The 14,838-nt window shown below is 47.5% G+C and overlaps 1 protein-coding gene across 4 annotated transcripts in view; it reads left to right on the forward strand.

The window, feature by feature from the left end:
• LOC138516177 (cilia- and flagella-associated protein 337-like) overlaps nucleotides 1-14,838 on the forward strand; it is a 716,411-nt gene that overhangs the window by 472,287 nt on the left and 229,286 nt on the right. The window lies entirely within an intron of this gene.

Here is a 14,838-nt window from a genome sequence, read left to right on the forward strand (position 1 = left end):
CGTAGATAAATGCTTTCAAATAGCTGCCTTATAAGTAGAACATTTACAGTGGTTTTTGTCTACCAGCCCTGCAAAGAATCTGGAAAACTCAGGAGAGAACGCCAAGTTTGCATACTCCATGTTATTAAAATCATTCCTTATTACAAATGAGGACATCATTTGCTCATACAACTCTAGATGTTCCAACACAGAATATTTAGCATTTTTGTGATAAGAGGTCATAAAACATTTGATGATCAGTGTTGGAGGCATCAGTGCCGGTAGATACTTTGGCCCTCTTCCTCACAATGCCATCACGTGTCCCAGTGGGTCCAAGTTACAGGGAAGGGTGGTTCTGCGACCATATGTCCCTTCAAAAACTTCATTCAGGGTGTATACAATTGAGGTGAAAAGAGTTGTATTGTCACCGTTACTCTCAAATACCATTGCATGAATACAGCTGATACCCCAAAGGTGCACTTCCTGGATTGTGGAAGGAATGTTTGGCACATAACCAGTGCAAAATGTCCATTGCACAATGTAGGAAGTGAAAGATGGCGGTACAAGGAGCGGTAAGAAGGGAAGGGAGAGGGTGTGTGTTGGGGCTGGGGACAAACGGACTGGGGAGGGGGCAAGGTGGTGAGAGGAGAGCGTAGTGGCAGGAGTTTCTTTCGGCAGTTTTCGGCAGTGTTCCTTAGGTAATCATAGAGAGGAGCCTGATTCAGTTACTGGGTGAGGGAAGCAGGGGAGGGACTGGGGCTCTCGTCCGGAGTGTGAGGAGGGAAAAGAGGAGGTGGGTTGGAGGACAGGAAGCAAAGGAGATTCTTTTTGGAACTCCCATAGAGCAAGGTTCAGTGCTCAGTGGGTGTTTTAAAAAGGATCATATTGCTATGATCACATGCAACAGCCATACAGAACTCCAACACCCATCAAAAGATGTTTTCCTAACAACTTCCCTCAAATGCAGCTTCTTCTGCCTAACAAATTGGCACCCCTCACAGGGACATCACCAATGCCATAACATGATGCATCTTGCCAACAACACAGATACACACGCTTAGCTGCACATGGCAACAGTCCTGTAGTCTGTAGGTCAGACTGTTCCAAAATGTCTGTGCGATTAAGTAATTTTTGTTTCCTATACATGTTTAGAATAAGAGCACCGAAGCCAGGATGTTGGTTGCATGCTTTCTTCTCATCACATGGACTTTGACCATATTTAAGGTCAGGTCCTGCCAGGAGAAGTTTCATCCTGCCCCTTCTTTTCCTCTTGCAGCTGCATACACCCATGACTGTGGCCCAAATCCTTGTTACTTTGGCCATTTCTTTCGTACATACTCAAGCCCAATCTTAAAGATGACTTCCAGCGTGTTCTTTTTAGCTGTAGTGTTTTGCTCCAAAGAAAAATTCACTGCATGCCCACTGTGATAAATCAGTAATGATTTGCCCACAAAATTGGCCAAGGACACTTTTCATGTGGCCTGGGAAAGGCAGACGCTTCCTAATCCCAACCCTGGGGATGGTGTTCTGCGGGAGGATCACATGAGGGAGGAAGCAGGTCAGGACAAATGAGAAAACTCCTTTAATAGCATTCCCTGAGACCCAACAAATTGTGGAAAAACGGGACTTTAACATTCGGAACCTCAAGTCCCATAATGCTAAAAATACTGGAACGAAGAAGAGGGATGCAGAGGCCCTAGATTGCAAGTTGGTGGTTAAAAAGGGTTAATGACCGACACCTGAGGGAAACTGGGAGGCAAAGAGAAGAGTAGCAGTGGAAAGTGGAGTTGTTGCAGTAGCTCCACATTGCAGTTGCAGCTGAAGCAGAGTAGAGACTCCAGAACCACGTTGTTTGTAGTACAGATGCCGTTTCTGAGAGGGTCTTTTCCATCAGAGATCGTGGTTGTAGAGGGTGCTCAGTGGGAAGCATTATTTTTACAAGCTTTCACCCTGAAGATTGTGGTTGCAGAGGTAGCGTGGTGGGAAGCGTGAAGTTAAGAAGCCTTTCCCCTATCAAGGCAGACTCTGGTGGCAGAAGAGCACCAGAGAGCCTTTGGAGCACGAAAAACGCTCCTGTTTTGCTCAGCGCAGGCAACGGAAAACCAAGCGAGGCTGTTTTCCACGCCACCCGGAGCAGAAGAAGCCAAGAGGCAGCGAGGCAAACGGACGCACAAAAACAAACCCAGTGAGTTCACTTGTGTGTTGTGACACCAGAGCGCTCACAAACTGCACACCAATGGAAAAAGAGCAAAGTATGAAGTATGTCGAACTGATGTAAAGCAGAACGATTATTATTTTGCACACCAAGTGAACACAAAGTGGAGAAAGTGACAGTATAAGAATTTGGCAAGCAGGCCAGCAGAATGTCATTGTGAGTTTAAAGGTCAGAATAATTGCCAACAGTACAAGGGGGCAATAGTGCTAGAAAAAATATATATATATATAAACAACCATTAACAAAGCCAAAAGAGTGCAATTGCCCATTGTCACAGCTCTGGTCTTCAGGCGCAGGAGTGGCACGAACCAACCCCTCTGCGGTCTGGGCGCCTGCAAGGCAAAGCTTACACAGGCCTTCGAGACCCCGGCGGGGAAAGAGTGTTAGTGACTCGTTGGTTGGACAGGAACTGGTACTGAGGGTAACCGGAAAGAGGGTAGGAAGAGGGGAAGTGGCTAGGTAAGGGGACACAGGATAAGCAAGACAATTACAAGTATACACACTCAACCCAAGAATCATGCACAACATGCACATAATATACAACCAGGCTTTTAGAAACCAAAGAGAGACTTATCTCTGGGGTGAGTGCTATCCTCCTGCCTGCGCACTCTCTGGTCCGGTGTCAGGAGCAGTTCAATGCTGCAAAGAGAACGTGAGTTATTATACTGCGCATGTTTCTTCACACACAAAAGACAATGCTCATGCAGCTAATTAGTGACACCTCCCCATGCAAGCCCTCTTGTTTCCAACTGTCTCCGTATTAGTTTTGCATGCAGCCGTGACTGGCTAACATTGTTTATGCAGAAATATGGCTGCACGTGGCTTCGCCGTAATGGGTGTGCCCCGTGTTGACTACCACACGTGGACGTAGGGAATTGTTGTGTGCGTTGTCTGCTGCACGTGGCTAGTTGCGACTTCCTTGTGTGCCACCCGAATGCCAGTTGCGGCTTCTCAGTAAAGTTTGCATGGCTAATTATATATGCAAATCACATGCACTGCTCTAAGAAGGGAAACGCCCTGGAATGCCCCCCGCGTGGTATTGGTTGGTTCTATGAACGCTGCTAACTTAGCTTCTCTGGAGCAGGGGGGAGTTGAGTCTGTGGGCGATGCCCCCTGTGTGGGCCCCTGGACGCGTTGTAAGCCTTCTGAGCGTTCGTTCCACAATGCTGCCTTACCGCATTGTAAAGAGCTTCCCTGCGCTCGCTTAGGCTCCCCAGCGCTGGCGCTACTTAGCTTAGGTAGGCAAAGGGCCTGGGGGAAGGTTGTCTGGGGCGTGGCCCCTCGTGCTGCTCCCCTTGCTCGGAGCTCCAGAGAACACGTCTTCTTCAGGTGGACGTCTGAGCACAAGCCCCGTGCTTTTGCTCTCGCATGCATGCGCGCGTGCCCCACTTAACGTGGGTGGAGTTTTGTAGTTCTTGGCCCAGTGGTTGTCTGCAGGCTCCTTTTCCTGCAGAAAGGACTTAAACGCCTCTTGTAAGGCTGGATTCCTTTCTTTGTGGGTTTCTTGGGTCTCTTTCTCTTGGTGTTTGTTGTTGGTCTCTGTCTGAGGCCCACAGAAGGCCTCTTTATACATAGTCCCAGGGCCTGTACCCTGACAGTACTCCCCCCGCATGGAAGGACCTGGGTTTGGGCTTATTTGGGACATCACGATGGAATGATTTAATTAACCTGGGTGCGTGTACATTTTGTGCAGGTTCCCATGATCGATCCTCTGGACTGTATCCAACCCATTCTATAAAATAGTAAAAGCTGGGAATTTGGAATTGCTTTCACCTCATATTCTGGGTGGCCTTGGACCAATATGGGCGGTGGTTTTTCAGTGTAGATGGTAAGTGGTGCAGGCTTAAGTAAGGAAACATGGAAAGTGGGATGGATTTTCATTTGTTGGGGCAAGACCAGCCTCACTGCCACTGGATTGATCACTGCAGATACTGTGAATGTACCTAGGAACTGTGGCTGTAGTTTACGTGGACCAGACATTCTAATATTACGCGTGGATAACCAAACGCAGTCCCCCTGTTTGTAATGTGGGTTTTTCTTCATTTTTTTATCAGCATGATGCTTATAAATTTGCTTTGCCGTATTCAAATTCTTTTGTATATTAGACCAGACTTGTTGAGCATGAGTATGATGTCCCATTAACGTGGGTAGGTCTTCTAGAGACAGACTAGGGGCAGTGGGCAAAACCCTTGGATGGAAACCATAAACGCCAAAGAATGGAGTATGTTTTGTGGAACTATGTAAAACGTTGTTATATGCAATTTCTGCTAACCAGAAATACTGAACCTAGGATGTCTTGGTGTCAGTAGTCTAGCAGTGTACATATTGTTCCAGGCCCCAGTTTACCTTCTCAGTTTGTCCATCGGTTTCCGGATGGTATCCAGAGGACAAGCTTACCTCCATAACGATCAGCTGGCAAAAAGCATGCCAGAAGCGAGAGATGAATTGTGGTCTGCGATCCGTGACTACACGTGTTGGAAGCCATGCAATCGCACCACGTTTTGTAGGAACAGTTCAGCTGATTCTCCTGCTGTAGGTACACCCTTACATGGGATGAAGTGACCCATTTTCATGAGTGAGTCAACCACGACCAAAATGGAAGTGAACTTTTGAACTGGTGGTAAATCCACAATAAAGTCCAATTTGACAGTGTGCCAAGGGGTAGGGGGAGAAGGCAATGATTGTAACAAACCCGCTGGCTTTTCATGGCTGGCTTTTTGTCTCCCGCAAACGCTGCACTCGGACACATACCTTCTCACGTCTCAGAGCAGAGTAGGCCACCAAAAATGTCGAGCTACATTCCGCTGGGTTTTTGCTATCCCTGGGTGACCGGCAGTGGAAGTATCATGACACCACTGCATGATTTCCTTTTGAAGTGCTGTTGTGGGTAAGTACAAGGCCTTAGCATAATACAGAAGGTCATGCACTAAGGAGTGTTGTGACCCTCTGCAACACCAGTCTTGCAAATCCTGCTCTGACATAGCCTTCAGTACATCCTCAAATATGTTAGGTCGTCCTACTTCACCTACTACTCGTGTTGAGGGTACAATCGACCGAGTTTCCATGACTTCCTTGACTTCAGAATCGGGGTACTGTGATAAGAGGTCTGCCTTCTTATTATCTGTTCCTTGTCGATAAGTAATGAGGAAATCATAATCGGCGAAGAATAACGCCCATCGTAATTTGTGAGAACTGGGTGCCTTGGCCGTCTTGATGAAATGTAAATTTCGGTGATCCGTTATTACGGTCACAGTGTGACGGGCCCCCAGGAGGTAATGCCTCCACTCCTTGAACGCTGCTTTTACTGCTGGTAACTCCCGATCGGCTATGGTGTAATTAGCCTCTGCTGGAAGCAGTTTACGCGAGTAGTAGGCTACCGGATGGAGCAATCCGGTTTTTGGATCCTGTTGTGGAAGTACTTCCCAAAGGGCATAACTGGAGGTGCCCGTTTCCACCACAAAAGGCAGAGTGAGGTCGGGATGCTTTAACACTGGGGCAGACGTGAAGGCTTGCTTTAGCTGTTGAAAACCCTGTTCTGCAGATTCGTTCCATAGGTACGTTTTCCCTTTTTTGAGAAAAGAAGTGATAGGCGTCACTAGTTCTGAAAAGTTTCTGATGAACCACCGGTAGAAATTTTCAAAACCTAGAAAGGATTGCACTTCCTTCACAGACATGGCCAGTCCAGAATTGCCATCACTTTCTTTTGGTCAATTTGTACCCCGGAAGGGGTCAAGAAGTACCCCAAAAATTCCACTGTAGTACAGTGAAATTCACATTTCTCTAATTTAGCAAATAAACTGTGCTCACGTAGCTGTTGGAGTACTGCCTTAGCGTGTTTCCATGGTGGTGCATATTCCGAGAGTAGATCAAAATATCGTCGATATACACGACCACGAAGATGTCCAGATACTCATGCAATACTTCATCTAGGAAGTGCTGAAAGGCAGCTGGAGCATTGCATAGGCTGAACGGCATGACCTGGTACTCGTACAGGCCGAATTTGGTTCTGAATGCCGTTTTCCATTCGTCTCCGGCCCCTACTCGTACCAGGTGGTATGCCACTCGAAGATCTAATTTTGTATACATAGCTGCATTATGTACCTGATCCAATAATACAGGGATCATGGGTAGAGGATACCAATTTTTTATCGTCATTCCGTTGATCCCTCTGTAATCTATGCACGTTCTCAAATCTCTGGTCTTCTTTGGTATAAAGAAGAGAGGCGATGAGACAGGGGAGTTAGAGTGTCTTATAAACCCGCTCCGCAGATTCTGTCTATATAGTCTTTTAGATGAGCAGTCTCAGCCTCAGTAAGGGCATAGACCCTGCTACAGGGCAATACTGCACCAGGCTCGAGGTCAATTCCACAATCGAATGGTCGGTGAGGTGGCAGAGTCTCTGCAGCTTGTTTGCTGAATACAACATTTTACTCGTTATACTCTGGAGGCAGAGCAGTCAGATCTACGGCTTCCACTGTGGCAACACAAGGCTCAAATACCGGCTCTTGCTTAGGCGCTGTACAGTGTGTGAGGCAGTTCTTGGAAGACAAAAACACCTTGCTTTCCGACCACACCACATGAGGGTTGTGTTTATAAAACCAGGGGAGACCTAATGTGATACCGAATTGTGGTGCAGCTATCAAGTCAAACTAGATGTCTTCCTGGTGACCCTGCTGGCAGCACAGCATTAAAACTTGTGTGCTCTGTGTAATGGGCCCAGAACACAATACTGTGCCATCAACCGCCCTCATAGATTCTGGAGTTGTTTTCCTACATAAGGGTACTCCCAGCTTGGTGGCGTATGCAATATCTATAAAGTTACCCGTAGCCCCAGAATCCAAGAGTAGAGTAACCCTAACCTCCCGACCAAGAAAACCTAACAGCCCGGACAACGTGACATGCAGAGTATAGTTATTGAAACCAATAGCTGGGGTAACTTCCACCACCTGGCTCGACCGTACTACCCCTACTACTGCCGAGCTGAGGCATTTGCCTGTGGCTTAGGCTTTGTGGGGCACTCCTTCACGAAATGTCCTGGGGTACCACAGTATAAGCAGAGCCATTCCTTACGTCGGCGCTCCATTTCTTCTCTAGTGAGTGGTCCTCGAATGGATCCAATCTGCATGGGCTCATCACCTGTCGACTTATCGGCAGGGCCAGTGGGACGGGAGGCGCCAAACCGATCCAACCTGGCTATCGGCCGTGAGTCCACACAACATTCTGCCTGTCGATGACCCAACCGTAATGCTAGATCAATCATTGTGGGGCAGTCCCGAGGTTCAGGATCTACTTGAGCTATAAGGTCCTTCAGGTGATCACGTAACCCTTGGTAAAATAAGGACACCCACTTCTCGCAAGGCCACTCAGCCTCCACTAGCAGCCGATTGAACTGAGTGACACTCGCTCTTTGTTACCTTGACGTAAAGTCAGCAGTTCTCTGTCCTTGCACATGGCTGCCACCCTACGATTGAAGATTTTCCCAAACTCCGACTGGAATTCCTCCCAGTCGTACAACACCCCATTGTCCATGTGTACCAAAGGGTTTGCCCAAGCCACTGCGTCCCCGGTGAGGTATGAGATTACAAAAGCGGTTCTAGTTTGAGTGGTTTTAAAAGCCGCTGGTTTGGTAAGAAAGAGAAGTTTACATTGGGTCAGGAAAGTCTGGTATTTCTGGGTGGTCGCCCACATACCTTTCAGGAGGGGCTAATGGCACTACGGGTTCTGGCGTTACTTGGACCTGAACTGGAGTGGGTACATAGGACTCTCTGGGGAGGGGAGTGCCTGCGCAGCCAAACTGCACACGTGGGTTGCTAAGACTGCGTAATCTTGCCTAGTGGCAGCAAGCTCAACCTGTAGGTCATGTAAAACCCTGGTAAGTTCCTCCATGGCTGGTCGGTACCACTCGGGCACCTGCCACACTTGGGCTTGTGCTTCTGTCACAGCTCTGGTCTTCAGGCACAGGAGTGGCACGAACCAACCAACCCCTCCGCGGTCTGGACGCCAGCAAGGCAAAGCCTACACAGGCCTCCGAGACCCCAGCAGGGAAAGAGGATTAGGAACTTGTTGGTTGGACAGGAACTGGTACTGAGGGTAACCGGAAAGAGGGTAGGGAGAGGGGAGGTGGATAGGTAAGGGGACACAGGATAAGCAAGACAGTTACAAGTATACACACTCAACCCAAGAATCATGCACTACATGCACATAATATACAACCAGGCTTTTAGAAGCCAAAGAGAGACTTATCTCTGGGGTGAGTGCTGGCCTCCTGCCTGCGCACTCTCTGGTCCGGTGTCAGGAGCAGTTCAATGCTGCAAAGAGACTGTGAGTTATTATACTGCGCGTGTTTCTTCATATACACAAGGCAATGCTCATGCAGCTAATTAGTGACCCCTCCCCATGCAAGCCCTCTCGTTTCCAACTGTCTCAGTATTAGTTTTGCATGCAGCTGTGACTGGCTAACACTGTTTATGCGGAAATATTGCCGCACGTGGCTGTGCCGTAATGGGTATGCCCCGTGTTGACTACCACATGTGGTTGTAGGGAATTGTTGTGTGCGTTGTCTGCCGCACGTGGCTAGTTGCGACTTCCTAGCAGGCCGCCCGAATTCCTGTCGCGGCTTCTCTGGAAAGATTGTGTGGCTAATTATATATGCAAATCACATGCACTGCTCTAAGAAGGGAAACGCCCTGGAATGCCCCCGCGCAGTATTGGTTGGTTGCTATGAACGCTGCGGTGTAGCCAACTTAGCTTCTCTGGAGCAGGGGGGACTCGAGTCTGTGGGTGATGCCCCCTGCGTGTGCCCCTGGCCGCGTTGTAAACCTTCTGAGCGTTTGTTCCACAACGCTGCCTTACTGCATTGTAAGCAGCTTCCCTGCGCTCGTTTGGGCTCCCCAGCACTGGTGCTACTTAACTTAGGTAGGCGAGGGGCATGGAGGAAGGTTGTCTGGGGTGTGGCCCTTTGTGCTGCTCCCCTTGCTCAGAGCTCCGGAGAACACATCTGCTTTGGGTGGACGTCTGAGCACAAGCCCCGTGCTTTTGGTCTCGCGCGCATGTGCGCGCGTGCTCCACCCGACGTGGGTTGAGTTTTGTAGTTCTTGGCCCAGTGGTTGCTGGGAAAGGTAGTCTGCAGGCTCCTTTTAGTGTACAAAGGACATAAAAGCCTCTTGTAAGGCTGGATTTCTTTCTTTGTGGGTTTCTTGCGTCTCTTTCTCTTGGTGTTTGTTGTTGGTCTCTGTCTGAGGCCAGCAGCAGGCCTCTTTATACATAGTGCCAGGGCCTGCACCCTGACACCCATCCCATTAAAAAGAACCAACATTGCCAAATCCAAGAGGGAACAATTAAGAAACAAATTGTTTATAAACCCTATTGTCCGAGAAATGAAGAAGCAATAGGGGGAACTTACCTAAAAAAAAAAGCCTTGCCTAAACCAAAGAGAAGCAGAAGTGTGAAAAAGCCATTGTCAGCAATTGGTTAACGTAAGAGGGGGGAAACGAGTGGCAGGAAGGCTGCCTTTCTGACAAAAGGTGTTCAGGAGGAGAGGAGCATAACCTGCATTGCATATGGCAATCAAAAGTGTGGAACAGACAGCATGTCTCATGTTTTCCCCGAAGAAGTAGTCCAAATTGTTGTTGATCAAATCATAAGACTTTTTGAGTTGTATTATATGAAGACACAACTAAAACACAGAAGTACTTGTAGAAGTGGTAGTTCTTTTGCTAGTCCTGGCAGGGGAGTACACCAGGACAAGGTTATTAGTATTATTTTATTATTAAGGGATCTTGTAGTATAGACCTGGTAGGTGAGTGGGACAAGCAGAAGTCATTGAAGTACTGTGGTGTGATTAAAAGTGTTGAAGAAGAAGTGGCAAGTATACAAAAGCATATTGTGAATTGTTGTGGAAGCATTCTGACAAATCAACATTGCTGATGCAAGTATTTTGTGAAGTATTACAGAATCATGCTGACAGTGGCCTTTTTGATGATTTTTGATTAACTGTGGAAATATATGTATTCTCTGAAGAACTCTCTGCTCCAAGAGGAGAGACCAAATAATTTGTGAACATTTTGAACTGTTGGTGGAGTCCAGTTGAGAGACTTATTGGAACTCTGTTGCAAGACGGGATTTCCTTATTCTTTTGAACTGTCAGTTGATATCCTGATTGAATCTGGGGAAGGGAGATTCATCCAGGTTACAAAGAGAAATAGTTACCTAGTCTTGAATATAACTGCTAATTGTGTTATATCTGAATTGCCATATTAAGTTTGTTGTATGTACAAGTGTGAGGGACAGAATCCTTTTGTTAGAGTGTTTCCTTTAGTTTATTTTAGGCAGAGAAATCTTTGTCAAGGTAGGGACAGTAAGGTGTTTATCAAACCCTTTTTGAGTTTAATAAAATGGCATCTGTTGAAAAACCTTCACAAAGTTGCCCGCCTCACATTTATGATCCCATAAACCACTCTGTATGTGCTTAATGCAGGAATAATGCACTGCCATCAGGGAATGCCCATCCCTAGTTTCATGTCACTGAGGCCCGAGGGAGTTTAGGCTGCCCCTCAAATTTGGGAGTTTAGCGCCTATCATATTTCGATGTCCACATATTTTAAGCCATAACATGAATTAAATTTAGGGAACAGAAACTCAAAATAATAAAATAAAAATCAACAGTGATTATATGGGGCAAGGATTACACCATATCAGCAAGGAGGCCCCTATCTGCAAAATCAACCCTTGGAAAAAGTGCAATCCTTCACCAGCCTTGGCATCACATTGTTGGTTAAACCCAGTTTGATGGACCACCTCCAAAGAGAGACAGAACAAATAGAGCAAGCAGCAGGTAGCCTTCTTGTTGTTGTGAGATATATTTATGGGATCACTGGTAATGTGGGGAGTACTCCCCCCCCCAATCAACAGTGCCACACAAATAGACCTTTATATTCTATCTAGCCCTGTAATGGCTCATCTAGAAACAATCTCTCCCCATTAAGCAATTTTAAGCCAAGAACTAGGCCAGTGTATAGAAGGAATATATATGTATTAAATAGTATGTTGAATTAATATTTGTAGCCACACCACGTTCCCTGTGGCACAAAACAAAGCTTCAATACAAAGGGCCTCATTACGACTTTGTCGGTAGCCATGCCCTTAATAAGGGAATGGCTGCCACCAGAACCGAGTCCGGGTTCCCTGAATGGGGAATTACCGGGCCATTCCAAGTTTGGAGGGCCCGGTAATTCCTCCTTCAGGGAACCCGGGCCCGGACCTTCCCCATTCCCATTTGAGCCCCCATAGGGCTCAATGGGAATGGGGGCAGGGAGCTAACAACGGGCCGATTACGACCGGCTCATTGTTAGCTCCCTGGTCCCCTCGCGGGACCTGGTAAGGACACCTGGTTTTACCAGACATCCTTACCGGGTCCCGCGAGGGAACCTCGTAATCTTGCTGAATGGGTTTAACGGGTCCCCCTCCATTAGCGGCACCCATTAACCCATTCCGTAAAGATTGTAATGAAGCCCAAAGACTCACTTTTTGGGAATCAACATTAAGAAAAAAACAGAAATTCCACCCCTTGCGTGTTTTCAATTTTGGGTCTCATGGAAATAGAGCAGAAGTCGAATAAACTGTTCAAACTTAATATCACACACAAACACCTTAATGTCAACATTAGGCAGTACCTTGGAAAATTACAAGATCATGAGCATTAGCAATCCTTGATAAGGTTTAGCTTTAAATCAACTGCAACTTTTTTCTATTTTCAAAAGCAATTTCACACATGCAGCACTTTGTAATTTTGAAAGCTCCACAGACGTTTGATAATACTTAGGATTGATAGAACCCTTCTTTCTTCTCCCCTTTGCAATGCAGAATCTCTTCTACCAGGAGTCACTTTATCACTCTCTATAGATGGTGCACATTTCCATTAGGGACTTCACTTTATTTCGGTTAGCAAGACATCTCTCTGCCTCAGCACCAAAAACCCTGACATTCAGTGTACATTTATCACCCCTCTGCTTTAAGGCCAGGTCTGAGGAATGGCGAACTATTAGGAATTTAGTTTTTAGAAAAGGACACCCCTTCCCTTGAGGGAGTTTTGGGGTTGGGAATGAAATTAGGAAAAGAACTCACTTTAAATTACTATATTTCTTATTCATACTGGGAGCGGTTTAGTTAATTTCGAACTTTAACCAAATCAACTTGTGTTATTTAGCTATAGGGCAATTCACTGAGTTATTATTTTGTAAAATGCAAAGTGCCTACTTCCATTCCCTTGTCCATTAATTCAGCAGAAGGTATTACATCAAACAAATCCCCACGCTTGGTTCAGTTAGACACGTTACTTACATAGAATGTCTCCGAGGCTGGCACTCAGGGAAGACATCTGCATTTCTGGACCCTCTCTCGGGGAAAATAGGGATCTGGTAAGACACCTCAATCATCTATAGCCATCAACATTCATGCCTCTATTTGGCTGTCCTTGCAAAGATCCCAGCATCTGTCTCAGTTTCCGTGATTTCCGTCAGCACTCTCATCAGCAATTCCACCCTAGATTATGTCAGGCAGTCTTCCAGGCAAGGTTACATTCTGCAACCCTCCTGCAGGTAGAGTGCCACAGAATCAGCAAGAGCTGACACCCCCTCATTGCCCTCACGGATCATATTCAGGAGAATGAGGGCTGAAGTAATGCAGGAGTTGGGAGAGACCCTAATGTACAGAAGGATACAAGTGAAGTAGCTACTTAGCTTGTTTGTTTTACTGGCAAGTCATTTCACACCCTGCATGCAACAGGCTGTGGGTTTGACTCGAGTTGTGTAACAGGAGAGGTTTCTGATTTCCCTAGTACATCAAAGGCAGGTGCATACTAGAAACTGGTAGATATTCCTTTCCGTATTCTATCATCTTTTAGATAAGCGGCACACCAGCGCGCTTACTAGCAATTAGAGGGAACATAGGAGATAGAATTCACTTCTATCCTTCTGTCTCCTTTGAATGCACCCTGCACATTAGGGTCTCTCACAACTCTCTCAGGTGGCGACTCTCCGCCTGAGGGTCCCCAGGACTGCATGTGACTTAAGGTTACTAATGTTAATTTATTTTGGGGTATTGTTCCAATTTTTATATCATATGTTTGTTGCATGGAGGAAACCCTCTCAAATTTGTAGGCACCCTTGTGTGTTCTTCTGAAGTAGTGCGGCCCAGGGCATGGGCACAGCTCCGGCCGGTTGCCTGTATACACTCACGTATCAGCCGGAATTCGGTCCAGTGCTGGCGTTGTATTTGCACCATTTAATTGCGAAAGGCCTCCGTCTAACGGTAGTATTTGTTCATCTCATGGATGGTGGGCATTGGTGGTCGTGGACGGCGGTGGAGGGTTGAGGGACTGAAGGTGGGGGAGGGATAGGTGGAGCGCCGTGGTGAGGCATAAGTGTCTTGCCCTCCATCTGCTGCCTCAGCCTCATCGGAGGTGGTGCTCTGATAGGCGGGGGCCGATGAATGATGGCCACTTCATATGTGCTCCTAGAGTGTGCCACTGGCTTGGCCTGCGGTGTCGGATGTTGGTCCTGGCCTGCTGCCTCGGCCTGTGGTGGTGGCTGTTGGTCCTGGCCTGCTGCCTGGGCCTATGGTGGGGGCTGTTGGTCGTGTGGTCCTGGCCTGCTACCTCAGCCTGTGGTGGTTGCTGTTGGTCCTGGCCTGCTGCCTGGGTCGGTGGAGCAGGCGTTGCCAGGGATGTGGGGGGGGGCATTGGGCAGCCTGACTGGATCTCGCATATGGCCTGAGGATGGGATGGCAATATCGCTGTCAGTGTATGTGCCTGTTAGGGTGAGATGACGAAGCGATTAGATGCCTGTGTGGGACATCGATGCGCTGGTATTAAACAAATTCAACATTGCATGTTCCCTGGCCTGGACAAGATGTCTTGAGGGTGAATTGTGCACTGATGTTCTTTTTGGTTGAACTCATGGCATGGTGGCTTGTTGTGTGTGCATTGAGGATGTGCTATTTGTCCAGTCATGCCATTGTGCACATGGATACTTTTGTGTACGACGCTATTGCATGGCTTACATTGACCCTGACCCGTGTCATCTATGTGTGCACTGTGACTTTTGATGTTGACCTCACACTTACTACCCCTTTCCATGGACACATTTCCCTGATCTGTTGTGTGTGCACTATTTGTCTGATGCTTGGTATTCAGGTGTGGCTTGTTGTACTCACCACCGTCCCCTTGTTTCCCTGCTCCGTCCTCGGCACCTCCAATGCCTTTGAACCCATCCGATGCCCTTCAAACCACCCAAGATGCATTCTCAAACTGCATCGGTCTCCCCAAGGCATATGCTTTATGGGGGAGATTGTCCCGCCTCCTATGGCCATGGACTCATGGCGGTGGGCTGCCAGGAGATTGCGCACCTTTAGCAGCAGGTCTAACCACCTCTTGCGGCAGTCTTTCAGGGGACAGTCCTCACCACTATTACTTTACTGCTCACCTCCTCCCATATGGCCGACTTGTAGCGTTGGCTGGTGTGGCGGTTGTCCAGACCAAACAGTGTTTCACCATTTGCATCTATGTGGTCATTGAGTGTGGTCAGTTCTGCCTTAGAAAAGTGAGGCTTGCGGAGCCGCACTTCAGGCAGCCTACTTTTCGGTCCTCT

Source organism: Ambystoma mexicanum, chromosome 6q, assembly GCF_040938575.1.
Source record: "Ambystoma mexicanum isolate Mex_15411 chromosome 6q, UKY_AmexF1_1, whole genome shotgun sequence".
Lineage (NCBI taxonomy): Eukaryota > Metazoa > Chordata > Amphibia > Caudata > Ambystomatidae > Ambystoma > Ambystoma mexicanum.